Source organism: Cavia porcellus, unplaced genomic scaffold (assembly GCF_034190915.1).
Source record: "Cavia porcellus strain 051 isolate PalLab524CR breed Dunkin Hartley unplaced genomic scaffold, mCavPor4.1 scaffold_43, whole genome shotgun sequence".
NCBI classification, from domain to species: domain Eukaryota; kingdom Metazoa; phylum Chordata; class Mammalia; order Rodentia; family Caviidae; genus Cavia; species Cavia porcellus.
This window is the reverse complement of record NW_026947526.1, coordinates 1,787,659-1,811,164: the sequence shown is the minus strand read 5'-3', so window position 1 is coordinate 1,811,164 and position 23,506 is coordinate 1,787,659.

Genomic DNA, 23,506 nt, shown 5'->3' with positions numbered 1-23,506 from the left:
GTTCTGCTTTGCGTCATCTTGCAGGTGTTGAATAGTTATTTCCTGATTTCTTGTTATTTTTAAAACATCTTTCCTTTCCTGTTCACTGGCTGCAATCTTGTCTTCGAGGTCTGAGATTGTATCTTCACATTCATTGAGGCAATTTTTACAACTTTCAATGGGGTTTTTGATTTCCTGGATATCACTTTGCATCTGCTTTATGTATTCTGTTTGTTTCTTATAGAGTTCATGCAGGGATTCTATCTTTTTGTTTAGTTCCTCCAATTTTTTAATTGTGTCTTCTTTAGATATGTTCAGAATCTCCTTCATTTGTTTTTTTTTTTTTTACCTATGAGATTATTTCTAGTTTGAATTTCTTTAATGCTTCCCAATGTTGCTTCTTTATTTCAGTTACTATTATTTCAGGTACTTCAGTTATGTGGAATGTGTTTCTTCTATGCACATTCATTATCTAACAATTGCTAAGATTGCAATAGTATTTGAAATAAAACTGAGTGCTCATGTTTCCAAGCCATGCTCTAGCAATCAGCGATTCTGATTAATATGCTTAGTAGGCTGGTGGAATGTTAGTGCACTCATTTTGAATATCAGTATGCAGTTGTCTCTAGAAATTGATCCCCCGATACTTGTCCTGGATATTTTTAAACTCTCAAATCTGCGTAAAATACTGATACATGCTTACTCATATACAAAGCAGATCAAGTTATAACAGATCAGGCCTTGAAGCTTAGCTATCTATCACTGGATTTGTGGAGAAGGAAAATGTTAATAGTCTCACTGTGATTGTGCGTTTTTCTAAACCCAGCATACTAGGAATCAGATTTTGCAGAATGGCAAATTCAAGTTCAAACTTCACAGCTTAATGATCAGTGAAAATCTCTTAAAATAGATTTTTAAAAAGCTATAGATTTTATGCTAATACCTGTTGTTCATTTCCAGCCCAGAAAAGAAAAATATGTGTTATATAATGTCAAAAAATAAAAATACAATGTCATTTGACATAAGAAATAGATGGGTCTTTCACCCATCAATTCAGTGAAATAGCTCAGCTATAAAACCTAAAAGGTCACAGGGTTTCCTTTAGATGAGAAACCAAAATATAAATTGTGGAATGAAATGAAAGAGAGTTGATAGGGAAAAGTAAGCCTGATCATATGGAAAAGGGAACTACAGGTTAAGGACAGAAGGGAGATTGTGAGGGGAAACATATCAGAATAATCTGTATGTGATACACATATGTACCCATGCCCAAAGTGAAGCTAAAGATTCTGAATTTTAAAGTACCAACTTTTAAGATTTCCAAATGTGTACCAGTCTTGTGGGAATGGTTGTTTTCAACATATCTTACAAGGCCATTCTTTTGCTTCATGGTCAGAATTTCTTAGCAGGCATTAAAAACAGAACTTGACATTAATGCAGTCATTAAACGGAGACCCATTTCACTGTGAATTTTTCTTTTTTAAATTTATTATAAGGAAAGATTAAACAAAACAAAATAAGTAGAAATAATACTACTTTCAAAGTGAAAATAAACAGTAAGAAATCGCAAGATGATGATTACATATGCTGCTCATAGAAATAGTTATGAAATACAAAAGTGAAACATACAAAGTGGGGATTCAAACAGCGAGACTGCAAGCAGTTTTGTTCAACTCTCCAACAAAAACTTAGTAATATGGTTATATATCCTATATATGAATCCTGTATTTTTCTTTACAGAAATGACAAGCTAGGGAAATACTATGGACATACATCTTGGAATCAGTGTAAAGAAGTATTCCTTTGTACTGCAGAAGGTAATGTGAAAGTGAAAGAAACAGAAACACACCACAATGTTCAGATCCATGAAAAATATTGCAGTGGAGGGAAACCCTATGTATGCAATCAATGCGGGAAAGGTTTTACTATACATGGAATTTGTAAGAAACATGAAAGAATTCACAGAGGAGAGAGACCCTACATATGTAATCAGTGTGGGAAAGCATTTACAACACGTGCATATTGTCAAGTACATGAAAGTCTTCACTCCAGAGAAAAATGTTATGAATGTAAGCACTGTGAGAAAGCTTTCAGCACATGTACTTATTCTGTAATCCGTGAAAAACTTCACACTGGGCAGAAATCGCATATATGTAAGAAATGTGTGAAAGCTTTTAGCAGTAAAATTCATTTTCAAACACATGAAAATGTTCACACTGGAGAGAAACCCTATGTGTGTAAGCAATGTGGAAAAGGTTTCATCCAACCTGGAAATTGTAAGGAACATGAAAGAATTCACACTGGAGAGAAACCTTATGTATGTAAGCAATGTCGGAAAGCTTTTAAAACACAGGGAGATTGTAAGAAACATGAAAGAATTCACAATGGAGAGAAACCATATATATGTAAGCAATGTGGAAAAGCTTTTATCACACATGCATATTGTAAGGAACATGAAAGTATTCACACTGGAGAGACACTCTGTATATAAGCAATTGGGAAAGCTTTTAAAACACAGGGAGATTGTAGGAAGCATGAAAGAATTCATATTGGAGCGAAACCCTATGTATGTAAGCAATGTGGGAAAGTTTTTACCCTACATGGACATTGTAAGCAACATGAATGTTCACACTCAAGATAAAACCAGTGTATATAGGCATCATGAGAATGGTTTCAGCACACGTACATATTGCATGATGCATGAAAATCTTCACACTGGGCAGAAAACTTACATATGTAAGGAATGAGGGAAAGGTTTCAGCAGAAATGTTCATTGTCCAATACATGAAAAATTTGCAGTGTTGAGAAACCCTGTGTATGTGAAGAATGTGGGAAAGCTTTCACCACACATGGATATTGTAAAATACATCCATGACTTCACACTGGTAAAAAAAAAACCCTATGTATATAACAATGTGGCAAAGCTTTTACCACATACAGTCATTGCAAAACACATGAAAGAATTCACACTGGGAAGAACCACTGGCTATGTAAGCAAGTGGAGACACTTTTAGCAGCCAGATTGTAAGTGAAATACATGAAGGAACTCACACAAGAGATAAATCCTATGTGTTATGGGAATACTCTCAGCACACATGATCATAGTTACATATCTGAAAGAGCTCACTGGGCAAAGATCCTTTGCGGGTTAACAATGTGAGAAATATGGCAAACCATGTTTCTTGTTAAATACATAGAAAGAGAATCACTGTTTAGACAGTTTAGATCTAAGTTAATTTAAAAATCCCAAGGAGACCTGAAGAAATAATCAATACAGAAGTTAGATGTCAATATTTCTTCACAAATATTCCACAAATGACAAATCTGAGGTGGAGCTCTACTCAATTGCATATGTTGTATGATTTTCAGTTAATTCCTTGTAACTCTCTAGATTTTTTAAAGTGTTTTTGTGCTTCAACATGGCATCTTGTAATTAAACATGCCAAACTGAAATGGGCTTTTCACTTTCAAATATGGATAGTGCCTGTGTACTTAATATTTTGTCTTTAAAACTTAAATTTCATATTTTTTGGTGAATTGTAATGTTTATTTAAAGATAAAAGTGTAGAAATAATACAAAATTTCCGAAAAATAAACAATAAGAAATCACTATTTGATTATTTTCGTATTGTCATCTTAGAAGTAGTTGTTCAAGTTACAAATTTAAAGCATACAATTAATGACACTGTCGACAGTTCACCTCAGTGATCCAACAAAAAGTTATTAATATGCCTATCTGTCCTACACACTTTTTTTAATAAAAAGGATAAGATTAAACATGACAAAACAGAACAGTTCATTAGGAAACAAGATAAGGGAACACAGATTTCAAAGCAAGTCCACTGAAGATGTTCACTGTCTATCTTACTGTCTCTAGTTTTCTTCCAAATAGTTGTTCCCATCTTCACCCACATTGAATATACACCAAACATTATAAAACTAATCAAATAATTACAGGATGATGCAGGCTTTTTCGGTCTTCAAGACTGATTTTGGGGAAATCGATAATGACTACCATAATGTCTCTCATTCTCTTTGTAGTATCTGTCTTTGTCTTTATGTATGCTGAAATTGAACATAAGAGACTAGACTAATATCACTCTGAACAGTGAATAATAGTATCCTGAGAAGGAGAAAGGTGAGGAATTGCCTAAAAAAGAAAGGCAGTGGACATTGTTAAAAGTGTTTCAGGATTTAAAAGCTACGGTAGTCTTGTTGCTCTGTTTAGTTTGGTTATATTTTGTTCTGGTCTGTCTACTCATATTAGATTTGAGGGCACAGAGGGATAACCCCAAAATAGCAGGTTATACCATGGTAACTATCCTTAATTTCCTATTAACTAAAACTGAATCCCTATATTACTTACATTGTCTTCTGTGACTGATCTTCTTTGAAGGTGGTTTGTTTGAATGATATTTGGCCGTGACTGATTTTATTCACATTTGGTATGCTTGCTGGTATCAAGTCCAAGAGTAGAGGCAACTACTCTGAAGAGGACAAGATGTAAAACATATCAATTGGTGGGCTGTGGACTTAGCTCCGTGGCTTAAGCACCTGCCTGGCAAGTGTGAGGTCATGAGTTTGATCTCAAGTGCCAAAAAATAAATAAATAAAAGATATCCATTCCAGGTTTGACTATTTTTTAATTAAAGAGAAAAAAGAAATAAAAACAAAGGAGTAAAAGGGTACAAGTAATGAAGAATTTAAAGAAATATACAGTAAGAACTCACTAGTTAATAGGTTACATATTGTCATCTTAGAAACAGTTGTCCAAATTATAAAATTAAAGCATAGAAAGTGGACATTCATACAGTGAGATTGCAGAAAGTTATGTTCAGTGATCCAACAAAAGCTCAGTAATATGTTTTTCCATCCTACACACTCAAGCATGAAGTTATATCCCTTACACCACCTTCCTTTCCTCTTTTTCACAATAACAATTACACTTTTTGAGTTTTTTTACTCCCACAATTCTTATTACATTTTTTGAAGAGAATAAATCTTAAGATGACTAAACAAAACAGAGTCTGTTAGAACAGAAGGATGGGCATAGTACATGATTCAAAAATAGAATATCAGATGATCAAAAATGGTTACCATTGTGCCTCTTGCTATTTTTAAAAAGAGTTGCCTATATCATCAGGTATAAGAGGAACTATTTTCAAGAAGATAGTGTGTAATCTACTAGCAGGTAATTTCTTACTGTTATGTTTTTTTGTTTTGTTTTGTAGTTCTGTATTGCGTGTACCCTTACGCCACTTTGGTTTGTTTTGTGTTTTTCTGTTTTTCCTCTTAAATAAAAAAAAAAAAAGAAAAAAAAAGAATTGATCAAAACAGTACAGACCAAGACCAAAAAACTTAAACTGGAGACCTTACAAGATTTCAAAAGAAGATAATAGTCAAACTATAATGGGCATCATAGTAAATCCTATTCCTTCAAAGTGGTTGCCTATGCCCTCAAACTTGATACTATCAAACAAAATAGAATATAGTAAAATCAGACAGAACAAGATGGGGAGAACAAATATTGGGGTTCAAATCAGGTTAATAGGAAAACAAATAGTTACTATAATATATCCCGTTATTTTTAAATTTAGTTTTCCCTTAATTGATAAAAAATAAAAAATAGTTTAATTTTTTAAAAAAGGGTGGAGATCAAGATAAAAGAGGACATTGTAATAGAACAACACTGGTCATAATGGAACAATTTAAGCATAATTGTGTTTCACTCCCAGATAATTTAACATAATAGTAGTAACCATAGTGCTTCATTCATTGAATTATTTGAGTATAAATTTGTATACTATAGCATCAAGCATATCAAGACAGTGTGAAGCCATTCAAGAGAAAGAAAGAATTACAGGGTATTTAGAATCAGTTAACAGAAGATGAACAATGGTTTCTATATTATCTCTTGGCCTATAAAAAATTTTGTTTAAACTACTATATATCATAAAATATAGTAAGATACAACATGTTAAAACCGGTGGAAACAGATAGTTTGTGTGAGAGGGACCATTCTTGCACCACTGAGATTGAGCCCAGTGTTGATCATGTTGGTTAATTTTGAATATGCTGGTGAGTTAACATGGCAAACATTTTAGCTGAATAGTTTTGTGTATGTTTGGTAGGAATATTAGCCAACACAGTTTTTTCATTTATATTATTTTTAACACATTATTGTCTGGCTTCATTTTCAGTATTATTTTCTCATTTGAAGTTGGTTTTAGTTTTTCCTTCAACTTGATTGAAGAATTGAAAAACAATCAGTATTTATTCTTTATTATATACTGGCTAAAATTCACCAGTGCACTTATTGTATCCCAGCTTTGTTGTTGTTATTAAGCAGCTGTGATTTTTACACATTGTCTGTGCTCCTTATTGCTCTGTTCATCAGACTATTTCCTTCTGATGCATGTGGTTTGGGGACATCAATGGACACCACATATCCATTAAGGGTCACATCTCATTTTACTTACGGATGCTACCATTTACTTTTGTATCTTCAAACTATCTCTATGGTATATCATTTTGTGAGTAATTCTTTTCAGTTACTCAGATTTAATGCACACTCTTGCATGGTGTGGTTACTGCTGGAGGAAACTGGGGCTGGTGAGGGCCTGGTCTCTTATGTAAGGCTTCATACCCTGACCTGCCTGCAGTGTCCCCATCTCCTGACCTGCTCCCTGTAAACACCTGTCCTGCTCCATAGCTACGGTGAGTCCACATGTGGCAGTTCAGATCTGCACCTGGGTGGAAAACATTCAGACAAGTTGGGCTCTGTAACAGACTGACCTTGTCATACAGAGCTTCCCTGAGTGAGAGAGGGGGCCTCAGGCATGTAGGCAGGAGCTCTCGAACCATTCCAGCTCTCTCCTGTCCAATGTGCAGTGTGTGATGCTTTCCTGAGAACTTACTCAAGGATGTGACGACCTGGACCAGGCCTTTTTTAGCCATGGTGTCCTGCATCTCTTCCTGGACCATCTCTCTGACTTTAGATCTCCACATAGATCTGAGCAGATTCAGTCTTCCTCTACCAGGCTCTAAGTCTATGCTGAGGCTTCAGGTGAAAAATCTGTGAAGTTCACCTTATATACAATTTACCTGGAAATTCCACTTCTAAGGGTCATTATAAGAAAGGAGATTGAAAGACACCATATTCTCTTCTTCATCAGTTAAGGTGTGGACTGTTAGAAACCCTGAATGTTCCACAGCACAGCAGCTGAGTTAATTATAAATTACAGCCCCTGAAAATGCTGAAAGAAGGCCATGTCCTAGGCCATGTCCCTGATCTTTCCTGAGATGGAAGAGAGTTTGTGTCCTGGCTCTCTCTCCACCCAGCAGACCTCTCATCCTGGCAGGGATGGCAGACCTCTCATCCTGGGAGGGATGCCTTTGTGGTTTTTTCCATTTTGTTTTTCCACTGCATTATTTATAGTGCTCCATTCAGTATTACTTCTCTTCTGTTCAATTCAGTTCAGAATAAATAGTTGGTATTTTCTTGAATAGGTGAGTGGAAATGGATGATTTAATTTTCTTTTATGTGTAACGTAGGATAAGCATATAGATGAACATTCAAGCTTCACTTTATAGATATATAAAATAAGGAGTCTTTTTATTCAGAAAAGCAACACATTATTCATGGCTAACTTTTAAACCCCAACACATAAAGCCATGGGGATCCCGCTGTGGTGGGTGTCCTGCCCTCCCTACCTGAGAAGTCACTGTGCTCATCTGTGTCTTGTACAGGACACCCAGAATCTTCTTCAGAGTCTCTTTTTCCAGCAAGGAGGACTTGAATCTTCCTGTGCTCAGGTCAAGCAGGGAGTGTGCAGCATGCAGAGGAGCCCAGCACCTCCTGCCTTACACCCTTTTCCACCACTGCATCCATGCTGCAACCCTGGAGGCCCAATAAGGCAGAGCCATGAGGGTGCAGCAAAGTCTCTGCCACCTCAGCCCCAGGGGCCTCAACTCCTGAGTCCTGGCCTCAGCCTCCACCAGGCTCCAGGCTGTGCCCTGGGTTGGACTTACATAGTGGGCCAGACACCATCAGTGCCTTGGGGGCAAAGTCCATTTTCCACAGTGACCCTTCCATTCTGCAAATTTTGATCCTTTCCTTTCTAAATGAGGCTGAGGCATTGGAGACAAAACCACACACATTGGCATTACTTTTTGTTTTTCTTTCTTTTCCTTCTTCTCTTTTCTTCTTCTTCTTCTTCTTCTTCTTCTTCTTCTTCTTCTTCTTCTTCTTCTTCTTCTTCTTCTTCTTCTTCTTCCTTTTCATCTTCATCTTTGTCTTCTTCTTGGTTTCTTTGATGCTTTAAATATGTATTTAGAGGTGTATTTTGCCAAAAAACTTTCCTTGTCTTTTCACACCCCAGTTAACTGAAGTTTTTACAGCTTTCTGCTGCACTTCACACCCTATGTGTTTGAACACTCAGAATCCATTCTGCAGCTTAGTAAACTGAGGGAAGCAAAGCAGAAACTGAATTTGGGGATGTTACTGTGCCTTCCAGTACCCCGACTCATATCTTTTTACCTAAAAAATATGGGCTTCAGTAGCAGCTGAGTCTGGCACAGACAAAATGAGTTTCCTGCATGTATATCAGACTATCTCATTTCCTCTCAAGCACATTGTATCAGGTTTCTTATGGCCAAACTTGAAGAATTATTTCCAGTACATGAGAGGCTGCCACTGGTCCAAAATCAAGATGGAACTTTTTGTAAACACATAGCCTGATCTACACCCTGGGGACAGAAGCTAAGAGAGGCAGAGATGGCTGGCACAGATAGAAACACCTCAAAATTGTCAAGCAACAGCAGCAAGAAGCAGGAACCAAGTTGCTGAGCTTTCACCATTGGGTGATGGAATCATGTGGTGGATTGTCCCCTGGGTTTACTGAGGCAGCTCAGTAAATCTAGGTTGCTGCCCCGATCCCCCTTCCTTCAGTGCAATATAAACAGAAAGTCATGCACATGCATCATTTATTTGCAATTTTTCTATTGCAGTTACAAAACCTGTGTTCATGAGTCTATATCTCTGCCATAGCAGACCCACCCACGGGCATTACCACCATGTCTTGTAAAGGATCAGTTTATTTACACAAAATGCAGACCAGTGTTCTCAGACATGATTTTCCAGACTTGTGCATTTTCAGTCATTTCTTGAAGGGAAGCTAAACGATTTAGTTTGAGTAAACTTCAAGTGTGTTGCTGTGCTTCTGTGTGACATCCTTGCTGCCAGACCTGATGAAGGCAATGAGTGGGATCTGCTGGAGGTTTAGCTCCAGAGAGACACACTTTGCACAACTGTGTCAGGCAGGGCTGCTCCTCACCTGACTGGCCACCCAGGCATCCAAATGTCTTTTCCCTGTGCTGTCCCTGGCTTTGGGAGGCACTGGATTGCAGTGGAGATGCCCAGTGCACTGGCTGGCCCAGGGAAAACATTGTCATGCCATGAGTTTGTCATCCTTAGCCCTGAAGCTCTGTGGCCCTGGGGCCAGGGCAAGGTTCCCCCCAGCTACAGTGAACAGCATCATCCAGACAACTCTCCTGTGCGTACTCTACGTGGAGGATAGGGAGGGTCCCAGTTACTTCCTGCTTCAAAGAGTACTGTGAATCAAACTCTTGAATATTTGTGCAGCATTCTGTGTGGGAGAAAACTCTATTCTTAGTCCTAAGAGTTCTAGGGAAGGCTGTTTAGAGCTCTGATGGGAGCTGCGAGATAGGGCTGTGTTCTGCCCTCCATGTCCTTCCCATTGTTGTTCAGCACCTGCCTTAAAATGTGTCAGTGGATGGGGAAATAGTACATTTCAGGGATGTGTGCCTGCATGTATCAGGTTTAGGAGGCTCAGTGTTTTGTGTGCTTGTTGGCCTTGGTGATTCCCTTTGAGTTAGAAGAATTTGTCATTTACCTCACAATATGGACTCATGAGACCTCTTACATACTTGTAATAAAAAACATCTATCTGATTATTCATTGTAAAGAAAGGTTTCCTGTTGTGATTTTTGCATTATTGTTGTTTTTAAAATGCAATGAATCAGTCATTTGTAGGTACCTTTGTATCACTGAAATCATGGAAAACATTTTCTGTCATGAAAAGATGAGTACATACAAATGGTCTCTACATTTTCCCTATAGACTTTGTCTATCTGTTGTTTTCTCTTCTGTCAAACAGCAGTAACATCCAGTCTCCTCCAGGAATGTTTGGCCAAACACAATCTGATGCACTGATATGAAAAACCCAGGTTAGTAAATCACAGTGAGAGAAAGGTCAGCGGTGGGTGGGGACTAGCAGGAAAGACCAGGGGTATGGATGGGCCCAACACTGAGCAGAAAGGTGGAACTAGACAGATGTGAAGATTGTACCAATTGACAATGTGCTTATGTGTGACTCAACTGAACATGTGGAAACTAATGAAATCTTAACTTAAAATTAAATTATCTTAGAATTTAATGTTTTAAATAACTATAGATTTAAGAGTAGAAATGAAAACTGAGAGAAATAGAAGAGGTAAAGTGAAGGGGAAATGAAGGGCGGGTACTTTGCAAGACTTGAGCCCTAAGTGGAGCTGAGGACACCTGCCATGGAGCCAGTGACAGACCTGCCCTTGAATTCCACCTGACCAGGTGTCTGACCTTGATTTTCAGATTGATCTGGTGAGGTCATTGGAGGTGAGGCTGGCACAAGATCTGTAAGTAGACCTTGAGCTCAGTCTGGTACCAGCGCTGCCTTAGAAAAATCCCCAACTGTCCTTGCTCCTTGCAAGCCCCAAAGCCTTCCAGGGCCTGTCAGGAACAGCTCTGTGCACAAATGCAGCCCAGGAAAACTTCCTATTTTGCCTCACCCCACTCACTTCTGCATGCCTCTGTGTTGCAAGAGGCCCCAAGTCTGAGAGTGTTTCTCCATCTAAAGTGTGCCATGTTCTCCTCAGAAATCAACAGACCCAGACCAAATCCTTCTCACTGTAGTTCTCATTTTCAGTGAGCTAGACTTGGCCCAACTCAATCAGATTTGATAGGGCTAGTTGTCCCACCTTCCTCAGCAGCACCTGCCAGGAGCCAAGAAGGGAAACTCTGATACTGAGGAGCACAGGTGTAAGCAGCACTACAGGTCTGGCTTCCCTCCCAAACTGCCCTCCCAGGGTATCCTGTGTGCTAACCATAATCAGCCCTCACTTGCTCACAGAGTTCCCTGGACAGTGTTGTGACCACCTGTCCTCCACTCTTCAGGAAGCCTGAAATGCAACTCCCTTTTTCACCCTTGTGGCCTGTTGCCTCTGTGAGAAAGAGAGTGGAGTCTGCAGTGTTACTTTAATCATGGGTGCTCCACAGGGTGCTGCTCTATAACTATCTGAAAAGTGAGTGGATGGTGGGAGTGTGTCCTGCCTGCCTTTCCTCCACCTTCAGTTCATATATGGATGCATCACCCCATTCTGTGTGCCTTCACGGGTCTCCCCTTCCCCTATTTTATGTCCATGTGTACAGAGGCCAAGAATTAGGGACATTCACAGTAATGTGGGTAGTACCTGGTCTGCTCTCCAGGGTGATTGTGTGGCCTTCATAACATGGAAGCACAAGAGACCAGTGTTTGCTTCTGCTCTGGTCATTGCATCATGGTCATGCCTGGTACACTGATGATTTAAGGCACCCACCAGCTCCCTCCATGATGTCTGTGTGGAACTGGGTCATCTGGCATCCCCAGAGATTCTCACACTGGATACCATGGTAACACATGGAATGACTGCCCAGTGTCATTCAGAGTGAAGACAACAGCTCCACCCAAGTGATGGATCCTTGGCAAGAGGCAAAGCTTTCCCATGGGAAAGGAAAAACCACAATAAATCCAGGGTCCCTGGTCTGAGCAGACCTAGTTTTAGACCCAACTCCTCCTTCCTACTTCTCTTGTCAATTTAGACAAGACACAATGCCTCTCAGTTCCTTTCCAGTGTGTCCCCCTGAACTATGGCATCTGCTTCCTAGGGACATCATCAGAAGTGAGAGATGACACTTTTAAACCTTGTGGGCTGGTGTCATGTGTACACAGTATACAGAATTAGAGGTGAATTCCATGAAGGGGTGGAAGGGAGGTGAACACAGTGCACACAAGCCTGTTTCCTGCTGTATGGTGGTGGAAATAACACTCTTCTCCTGGACATATTTCCCTGGTGGCATCATAAGGGGGCAGAAATTCATCAGATCAGCCATCATTATGTTCCCTAAGCATCTCAATTTCTTCTGTGTATTGGTGCTATGGCCACAAGTCAAGACCTTACACAGGATAAGCAAGCACTATGGATGCAGATGCACCCCCAAATCTACCAGCACTGTTCCTACATTCACACCTGTGTGAGTCACCACACCCATGGCAAGGGTGCTCAACTGCTGACAGCTCACCTTCTCATGGCCACCTCCTGAGTAGCCCATTCCTTGAGCGTCGGTCACACATACTGAATTTTGTTCTGGTTTGTATTAGCCAGGCTGAAGTTGAGCCCAGGTCCTCATGCATGGTAGGCAAGCGCTCTATCTTGAGCTCTCTCCCCAATTCCTTACTTATTCTTAATAACACAACATGGCGTATGTAATTGGATGTGACTATCAAGGTTCACACATAAAATGACTGTGACCAACCTCCTGCTCTCTCCCTCCTCTGTTCTTCCTTCCTTCCTCTCTGTTTCATTCTGTCTTCCTCTATAAATCTCTGACTATTTCTGCATTTTCCCTGAGGAGAGGCTGACTCTTTGCAGAGAAAAAGGTTAACAGACAGAGGAGACATCAGACCTCCATCCTAACTGTGTTCCTGTCTGGTAGCAAGAGAGAGACCGTGAGAACAGATTCTGCCACAGCAGTGTGTCCACTGAGCCTGCAGCCTGGTCAGGAGAAACTATGGTGGATCCCCCAGCAGCACCTCCTGAATTCCTAACCCATAGAACCTGAGAGAACTGAAGTTTACCTGCTGTACCTAAGTTTGCCGCCATGCAACCATCAGTGGTCACTGATGCACTATAGCAGATGTGAGATTCTGCCCCCACCCCTTTCACTCCCCCACTGCTCCCCTCCCTTATTTTCGCCAGGCCCTCTGTTTTCTCTTCTCATCTCTTTCTTGACTAAAAAAAATTTGACTTTGAATCTCTAAATGGTTGGTCCTCTGTCTTCTGCCACACAGACTCAACTCTGTACAGCATTAAGGCCTGCATGTCTCAGGTTCAGGCATCAGTTCCATCTCAGTGAGGCTGTTCAGATGCCACCATGTAGTGACATTGACCTCTGTGTGCCCTTGCTTTATTGGGATATAGCACTGGGTCCTCTCTTCCACTATATTCTGCAGTGATTTGTCCCTCTCCTCCAGCCTTCCAGCTTCTGGGTGGCCAGTGACATATTGTTCTGTTCTGTGTTGGTGCCAGCCTAGTTCAGCCCAGGAATAAGGTGAGAATTTGAGGCATGTAGACTGAATGAATCAGATCACTTTTCCTCTGAGCAACCCAGTGGGTGCCCATGGCATCACTGTTTGTTCATGTGTGTGTGTGCACATGTGTGTGTATCCCTTGGGATGCTGCTTGAAATCAGTCCCACATGTTTAGGCTCAGGTCCCAGGAGCTTGGGGGCTGCTGTTCCAATGCCTTTGGGAGTAGGCTGGGTCCTGCGCTAAGAGGTCTTTCTCCTTTGGACTTCTCCCCCATTCTCTTCACTCTGCCCCCGTCCTTGGGCCTAGCATTGTTCCTCTCTGAGCACTAGTTCTGAAATGTCCATTGGGAGTGGAATAACATTCATAGTCCTTTACTGTGGAGTTTCTAGCATGCTCGGGGTGAGGCACTAGAGGGCCACATGGGGTTCTCTTCACCTGGGCAAGATCTCCATTCACACCTGCCTGTAATTTGATACCATCCCTACTAAGGCCATCATCTTTGGGTTGTCACATTGCCATTGTCACATGCAGTCCATTGGGCAGGGCAAAGCCTGGACTTAGAACTCACCACTCACTGTCACTGATGCCTTGCCCCAAGCCTGTGACACTTTATAGGCCCACTTGGTTCAAAGACCATGGGAAAACTTTCTATCATCCATCGAATTCAGGAGCTACACCTTAGCTCACACTGGGGCACTCACATATTCAGCTATTTCTTTGTGGAAAACCCAGCGGCTGCTGAGTCAGTGACCTAACCTCTCCTGCTGCCAACCCCCAGTGGCAGTACAGTACAGCCAGGACTTGGTGGAATAACTTCAGCCTGGAACATTTATAGCATGGAGCAACCAATAGGCTGGCCTCTGTGAAGGCTGCAGGGGTTTACACCATGACACAGCAGATCTGTGATTGAAGACTTCATCCCAGCTCCTGAGGAGTCATGGAGAGCTCTTGGGCCCCCACCATCTACCCCAGCCTGGCCAGGAGCCTGGTGGATTCAAGTTCTGGGCTGGTTTTTACTACCTGGGACCTGATGCCACTGCTGTTTCCCAGTGCTCATTTCTCCAGCTTGTTTGCCTCCTTGACCATTGTTTCTTTTCTTATGTACACAAAGCCTCGTTATTCTTAATTGGCCTGTGTTCAGGTGTCTGGTTCTTTGATTCAACTACTGGGTAAGAACTGAAACTTATAGGTGGTGACATGCTGAGCCAGACTTTATGCAAATTTACTCTGTCCAGAGAAGAGGACATAGGCAGACATATTTATGACATTGCATGGAAATAAACCACATGGGAATTCAATGGACATGCTGCCTGTGACACTGCACTTTCTATATTAATAATATATCAGTGGAAATATCTAAAGTATACACATGGGTGTGACACTACCATGGTGCTGCTCTGTAACCAAAGAAAGTGTGTTAGTCTCCTTCATATGAAATAGACATGAAATAACCTACATGTAATTAAATGTGGAGCAGTTTTGACGTGTATATGTCTATAAAGCCAGGAACATAGTTAAGAAAATAAAGAATCCTAAGAATTACAAAAAATTCTTGAATTCTTTTTCTATGCCCTGCCAAAAGTCCATGAATACGTGAATGAGAAAGTGATGCAGTCTGTCTGGATTTTCCCTTCTCAGACAAGGCGAGATTAAACAGTTACTTACAGCAGGGTAAGGCAGAGGAGAAACATAACTGCAGGATGTGGAAAAGGTAGGACTGGTAAATTACAAGGACATAGGATGAGTGGTGGCCAGGATCTAGTACGAAGGAAAAGAAAAGAAAATATATTTGGGTGGTGAGTTGATGAAAATGTTTTCCCCATGTGTGTGTCAGTGAGGGCAATGGAAGTTCATTCCTGGGAATCAGGACAGCTTCTGTCATAGGTCTTCATGGGGCCCAGGCCACAGCTCATCCCTTGCCATAGATCCCCCATTTCATCCTCAGTGCACTCTGGATCCACTCAGGACCCCACAGTTCAGTGTTGTAAACCGAGACTGAGGTGCTTTTACATAGCCAGGACTTGAATACACAGGTGGCCAAGTCCCATGGGGCTGCTCAGGTGAGAAATTAACTTCCCTATATCTGAACTTGTCCTGGACTTAGTGTCTCTGAGTGGCTGGTGGTTGAGCATAGGAATGTGTGTTCTGTGCTTCCTGTTGTCTCTGGGTGCCTCTGGGTGCCTCTGTGTGCCAATGAGTCCTGGCCTGAGCTGCTGACAGCTGGGTGTTTCCAGTTGAACTTCCTGAAGCATCTGGACCAAGTGAACCATCCTCTCCATATGTTTCCTCGTGGTTCCCTGACATGGGGTTCTGATGCTGGGGCCACTAGCCCTGGGAAAGGAGCGTGGCATGTTCCTTGCCCACTATCTCAAGCCAGCCATCCATGAAGGCCAACTATCACCAGACCTCAGTGCCTGGTGACCAGAGCCTTCAGAGTTCTGTTTGGACTTGTCACCAAGGAAGTGAGATCGTGTGCTGGGGTCCACAGTTGAGGCTCCCCCTCCTTTTTTTTTATTGTGAGCCAATCTGTGTCCTACTTAGAAACAACAAGTTAAAAAACTAGCAAAATGTGTGTGTTTTTAGACTTTTCCTTCCAAAAATCCTTTCCCTTGAGGATGAGGTACACAGTTTCTTCATTTAGAGATTTCTCAAATTTTATTTTGACTGTCTTTTCTGGACTTGTTAGTTTCATTTCATTATCATTAAGGAGCATGGAGATGTTCCCAGAATGCCCATAATAATTTTCCTTGAAGGATATGAAATGTTTCATGTTATAACACCCATGTGTCCAGAAAGGAGGATTCATAGCAAGTTTTACTCATGTTTACCTCAGCCACACACTGTAGTGCTCCATACTATGACCTCCTTTGAGGAAGGACAGCAGGTGGTGAGGGCAAAGGGAGGCTTTGCAAGGCCATGGACATCATCACCCTGTGCTGATGAAGGACACATTGGCATCCCTCCTGGGGAATTTGTCTCCTAGTCACTGTTTTCACTTCCTGTTCTCCCATCCCAAACAGACCATGGGCTTTGTGTCCATGCTGGTTAGTTTGCCTTTCCTAGAGGTGATGGTGCTAAGCCTGTTCACTTTCAATGCTCTTGGTTGGTCTCCTTCAAGCAGCATCTCTGTGCTGGGCTCTCCACATACTGCTGCTTATTGGTGGTGGAGCCACCACACACTCTCATGGGGCTGAACCCACCAACTGCAATTTGTTCATGCATCTGTCTCGCATCTACTGATCCCATTTGTTCTGTTTCCGGGTTTGCCCTGGAAAGCCAGCAGCCACAGCCATTCTTAAACACAGTCTTGAGTGGACATAGATTTTTATTTCAAAGAAAAAGTACTGAGATGTGAAATTTCCAGATTATATGTCTTATGTGTGATTAGCTTACAGACTGTTAAGGTACACTTGGAAGCAATTTTAAAATCACATGTAGGTGGTTGTTATCTTTTTGGTACTGAGGATTGAACTTATGACCTCAGGTTTGCCAAGGGGGCACTTTATAATGCTGAACTAAACCTCCAACCCTATTTTCTTATTTTGTTTTGCTTTGTTTTGTTGCATTTTTAATGCTATAATATGTTATGTTATGTTATGTTATGTTACACTATGTTTAGTGTTGGTGAGGATTTTGAGTTTCCTTCAGTGCATTTTCAGTGCTTTCTGAGTTCATTTTGTAAAACTCACCTGATAAACTATGACATATCATATAATCCTGGGTAATTTAATTTTGGAAAAAATTTAAAAAGTAAACAAGAGCCAGGTTTGGTAGTAAACATCTCTAATGCCAGAAGTTACAAGGCTGAGGCAGCAAGATTGCTGTGAGTTGAGGTCAGCCTGGGCTACAATGTGAGTTCAATGAAAGCCTAAACTTCCTAGCAAAATCCTGTCTCAAAAATAAATAAACAAATCAAAATAAAAGATGCATTTAAAAAGGTTTAAAAAGACACAAAAATCATCTATAAATCAACAAATCAAGTCTTCGTGAATTTTTCTTACATATGTACTTTAGTCAGCACACTGAGCCTTAGATTTACCATGAGGCAGACATTGATCTACTGCCAAGAAGTTGAACTGTTTCAATTTTTTGAACTTTTTACTGAAATTAATGTATATATGCTACTGAATACACAATCTTAGGATTTGGATAGCATAGTATAAACAGAATTTGATGGTTCTTTTTATTTTTGTACTAACTTTATATATGGAAGTAGGATTTGAGCAAAGGATTACTGTTTTTTGGAAAGACTTTCTTGTCTTATTTTAATGTAACTCAGTTACATATTAATAAGGATCACATAAAAGATGCTGCTGTTAAGTCTATAAAAGAATAAAATACAGAAGAATAACGAGAGAATAACATTGGCTACTGCATTGTGCACAATGATACCTTAATGATCTATTATTTGTAAAATTTGTTAATGTTTTTTACAAATTTTAAAGCATGATCTCACTAAGATTGTGAGTTTCCCAGGCCAAGCTTAAACCTTTCCTTACTCAATCTCCCTCCCTCTCCCAAACTGCTATGATTGCAGGTATTATCTTGAGTTGGTAATCAGCAGTAATTTTGTTCACTCATAGAATGAAATATTTGGCTTTGATCTTTAGACACTTGCAGAAAGAGTGGATCTAGTTAAGCCATCTACCAACTTCCTAACTGGCAGTTTTTTTCACAGTGAGTAGGATTGAAAATCCCATTAAAACTTGGTAGATTCTCTGCTTTGTAACTGTGCTCATCATGCCCTTCAGAATATCACTGCAAATGCCTTCTGCACTGGGACTGAGACTTGGTATCCTTGAAGCACACTTTTTTTCCCCTCATGGATTTTGATGATTTTTGAAGTCAAACCACATGAAAAGTGTGAAACCTAATGCACTTGGGGCACACTGCCCTCCAGAAGGCCAGGACAGTGTAAAATATTATTTTTACTACCGTTGGACTTTCCAAGTTTTTTTTTGTTTTGCATTCAGTTTCTATGGATTGAATACTGAGATTTGCACTTAGCTCCATGGCCTTCCACATTTAAAATTCTTTATATTTTCACCCAGGTTCTGGATAAGTGGCTATACTGCTTAGGCTGTCCTTAAATTTGTGATGTTGCTGCCTAAGCCTTCCGGACTCCTGGCATTACAAGACACTCCAACAGACCTGGTTTCATCATAGTGTTGTTAAAAACTCATTGGCTGAGCATGGAATGTTGAAAATGCCTGCAATGCCTGCACTCAGGAGGCTGAGGCAGCAGGATTCCTGGGAGTTCCAGACAAGCCTGCAACACACTCTGAATTCAGCTTAGGCCAGAGCTACACAGGAAGAACTTGACCAAAAACTGAAAAAGAAAAATAAAGAAAACTAAAGGAAACAGAAATGAAGGAAAGCAGAGGGGAAAGGGGAGGGGAGGGAAGGGAAGGAAAAAGGTGAAACAAAACAAAATTCCTGGTGACTGTATGAGTTTTTCTCTACTGGGCTGGCCCTTTTAATCTGTGGTCCAGTTCTTGCAGTATAGGACCCTTTTGACTGTTGTCACTTTATTATATACCAGAAAACTATGTATTTTGTTGCCTCCAACTTTAATGTTTTTTCCATGGTGATAGGATGACTCCTTGTCTTTCCCTGTGCATTTTCATTTTGTTTTTTCTATTTCTAAGAAAATGGCTCTGATATTTTGACAGGAATGGCATTTAAACACCTGGTTGCTCTGGGTAGCATGTACATTATAACAACATGTATTTTTCCCATCCACCATCACAATTTGCCTTTTTTCTCTTAGTGCCACTTCACTCATTGCTTCAGTTTCTACAATTTTCTGAGAACAGGTGTGTTTGATTTAAATTTTACATAACCATTAATTCTTTTGAATGAATTATGAAATGAATTGTGTTCCTTGTATTTGAGTCTGCAGTTTGTTTGAAGCACATAGATATGAATTGATTATGACATATGGATATTGTACCTTGAAACTGAAGTTATTTTCCAATTTGTTCTAAAAGTTGTTCAGTGGAGTTTTAAGTTTCTTATATGAAATGTATCCTCAGGAAACAGAGACACCTCTTAATTCTTCCTTTCTGATTTGGTAAACTTTTGGATTCTTACTGTTGACTAATTCTAGGACTAGGACTTCAAGTAGTGTGTTGAAAAGAGTCCAAAGCCTGGTCTTGTTCCTGACCTGAGAAGCCAATCTTGCAGCTTGTCAGCCTCTGAGCATGATGTCAGCGATGGGCTTGTCATGTCTGTTCTTTGCTGTGCGGAGATTCATTCCTCCTACCCATGGTGTGTGAATGGTTCTTATCATGAAAGGATGGTGAACTTTTGAATTTCTCAAAGTGATTTTTCTAAATCCCTTGAGGGGTTAGCTGTGCCTCATTCTGTGAATGTGGCAAGTGACACTGAATGATTTGTGCAAGTGGAACCATTCTAGCACCACTGAGGGTGAACCCAGTGTTTATTGTGGTGTTTAAATTTTGTATGTGCTGGTGAATTTAGCTGATGAGCATTTACTTGAATATTTTTGTGTATGTTCATTAAGAACATTGGGCATTACAGTATTATCACTTTTTGAATACATTATGTTCCGGCTTTATCATTAGAGTGACTTCGTCATTAAAAGGAATTGGTGGTGGTTCCCTTCCCTTGAAAAACATGAAAAATTATTAGTATCTATTCTTTTTCAAAATTTTATTTTGAAGGTAGGAAAATACAACAGAGCAACAGAACAAAGCAAATTGAGACAATGCACTGAAATTGGTACAGAAATTCACAGCAGGGTCCGTGATAACAGTAATAGGTACAATAGTATATCTCATTATATTCACAATTGGTTTCCATTCAATTAGTTATAGTGAAATCCAAACAAACACAGAATATTTTAAAACAGTCAAAAGATAATATTGAATAGAGCAAAACAATTAATCAGAACACAGCAAAAGATTAAAGACAACATTGGTTTTCAAACACAAGATAGAAAGAAATCCCCCATATTTTCTATATTGCACACAGTCATCTTCCCAAGAGATGCTCATAATTCTGCCTCTCCTTGCTAACCAATGGTGGTTAAATGAGATGTATGGCTCTCAGTCCATGCACCAGTAGGCTCACAGGAGATGCTGACTGGTTCTTCTCCTGGCTTGCACCAGGGGTGCTTGCCAGGAAGGCAGGAGATTTGTTTTCTTGTTCAGCTCCCTAAGTCCCAACATGGCCAAATCCAGTATTTATTCTTTACTATACACTTCATACAAGTCAGCAGGGCATTTATCATATTCTGGCATGTGTTGTTATTATTAAGCAGTTATGGTTGTTGACTCATTGCCAGTGTTTGTTAATGTTATGTCAAATGATGTGTATTTTTCTGAGGGTGTGGGTCAGGGACGCCATAGGAGATCATGTACTGATTAAGGGTCACATCACATTTTACTTAGGGACATAGCAATTTACTTTTGTATCTTCAAAATTCCCCTACAGTATATATTTTTGTGAGTAATCTGTTAAGTTATTTAGTCTTTTAAAGCACACTATTGCAGGTACAGTTACTCCTGGAAGACCCGGGGGCAGGTTAGGTCCAGGTCTCTTATTTCAGGCTTTGTACCCTTGCCTGCCTGCAGTGTCTCCACCTCCTGACCTGCTTCCTGTAAACACCTATCCTGCTCCACAGCTGTGGTGAATCCATATGTGGCAGTTGAGATCTTACCTGGGTGGAAGACATTCAGTCAAGGTAGGCTCTGAAACATGCTGATATTCTTGTAAAGAGTTCCCCTTAGTGAGCTATGGGGCCTCAGGACTGCAGGGAGGAGCTCTGGCAGCAGGGCCACAACACCCTCTCTTATCCAGCATGCAGTGTATGCTGTATGCTGAGAAGCTGACTGATGGATCAGGAGTCCTGGAACTGAGCCTTTCTTGCACATGGTACACTACTAGGTGCCGTGGTGTCCTCCACATCTGCATGGTCCATCTTCCCCTGACTTCAGATCTCCACAGATATCTGAGCAGCCCCAGGCTTCCCCTTCCAGGCTCCAACTCTATGGTGAGTTTTAGTGTGAATTTTATGATCAGGAAATTCAATTTATATACATTTAACCTAGAAATTCCACTTCTATGGCCTCATTATAAAAAATAAGATTGAGAGACATGCATGATCTCTTCTTATTCAGTTATGAGTGTGGATAGTTAGAAACCGTGAATGTACCACAGCAGAACTGCTGAGCCAATTCTAAAATTATAGTCACAGAACATGCTGAAAGAAGGCCATGTCCTAGGCCATGTCCTGGATCCTACCTGAGATGATAGAAGAGCTCAAAGCCTGGCCCTCTCTCCAGCCAGCCATGAAGAGACCCAGGCCTGAATAGCAGGTGAGGACAGAAGAGAGGAGCTCCTGGAGAGCAGACCACTGAACCTGGGGGAAGCCGTTTTGGTGTTTTTCCCATTTTTCCATTCCATTGTATTATTTATAGTGTTCTATTCAATATTCCTTGTATTCAAATCAGTCAATATTTAATTGTGGCTAATTTCTTGAATAGGTATGTGAAAATGGGTGATTTAATTTCATTATATATACTGAAAGTTAAGTACAATACAGACACTTCAAACATCACTGTAAATATAAAATAAGCAGGCTTGGTATTCAGCAAGTGTCTATTTTTCCAGCAAGGAAGTCCTGAATCTTGCTGCTTTGAGGCAGCGCAGGGAGTGTGCAGCTTGCACAGGAGCCTAGCATTGCCTGCCTTACACCTTTTCCCCCCACCTCATTCCGTGCTGCAGCCCGGCAGGCAAGGGAAGGCAGAGCAGCCAGGACACAGCATAACCTCTGATTCCTCAGCCCCAGGGGCCTCACTTCCTGGTTCCTGGTCTCACCCTCCACCAGGATTCAGGTGCTATCCTGAATTCATCTGGCTTAGTGAGCAGGACACCCAATCTGCACCTCTGGGGATGAAGACCATGAAGACCACTGTCTTCGGTGACCCTTCTACTCTGCAAATTTTGCTCCTATCTTTGAGACTGAGGCAGTGGCATTGGGACAAAACACAATATTCTCATTATATTTCTTGTTGTTGTTATTTTTTTCGGGCTGCTTTGTTTATGTAAGCATATATTTAGAACTGTGTTTTGCCAAAAACCATTTCCTTGTCTTTTCATTACCCAGTTAACAGAAGTTTTTACAAATTTCTACTGTAGTTCAAACCCTATATGCTTGAATGCTGAAAATCCACTCTCAAACTTGGTAGAATGAGGGAAGCAAAGCAGAAACTGAACTTGGGGACACTGCTGTTCCTTCCAGCATTTTGTACAGCAAACCCTGACTCATGCATGTTTACCCATAACATATGGGCTTCAATACCAACTGAATCTGCCACTGACAAATGAGTTTCCTATATTTACTTCAAACAATCTCATTTCCCCTCAAATTGCTAAGCACATGGTCTAAGGATTCTTACACCCAAACTTGAAAAATAATTTCCAGTAAACAAGAGACTGCTACCCATCCTGAAATCATGATGGGATTTTATGTAAAGACGTAGTCTGATCCATACCGAAACAAGCATGAGCTGAGAGGGGCAGAGATGGCTTGTGCAGATAGAAACACCTTGAAATTGTCAACCAGCAGCAGCATCAAGCAGGGAGCAGAGCTGCTGAACCCTCACATTTGGTTGATGGAATTGTGTGGTGGGTTTTCCCTTGGGTTTACTGAGGTGGCTCAGTAAATCTAGCTTGCTACAGTGCAGTGCCAAAGGGAAGTCATGTCCATGTAGCATTTATTTGGAGTTATTCTTTTATTTATTTATTTATTTATTATTTTTTTTTTTACTGGTACCAGGGACTGAACTCACGACCGCCTGCCTGCAAGGCAGGTGCTTATGCTGCTGAGCTAAATCCCCAGCCCCTGGAGTTATTCTTTTGCAATTGTGAAACCTGCATGCATGAGGTTCCACACAACTGCCATTGCAGACTCATCCACAGGCATTATTTCCATGACTTGTAAAGGATCAGTTTATTTACACAACATGCAGAGTGCTGTTCTCAGCCTTGTTTTTCTCAGACTTGTGCATTTTCAATCATTTCTTCAAAGGAAGCTAAATGATTTAGTCTGAGCAAAATTCAATTGTGTTGCCATGCTTCTGTGTGATATCCTT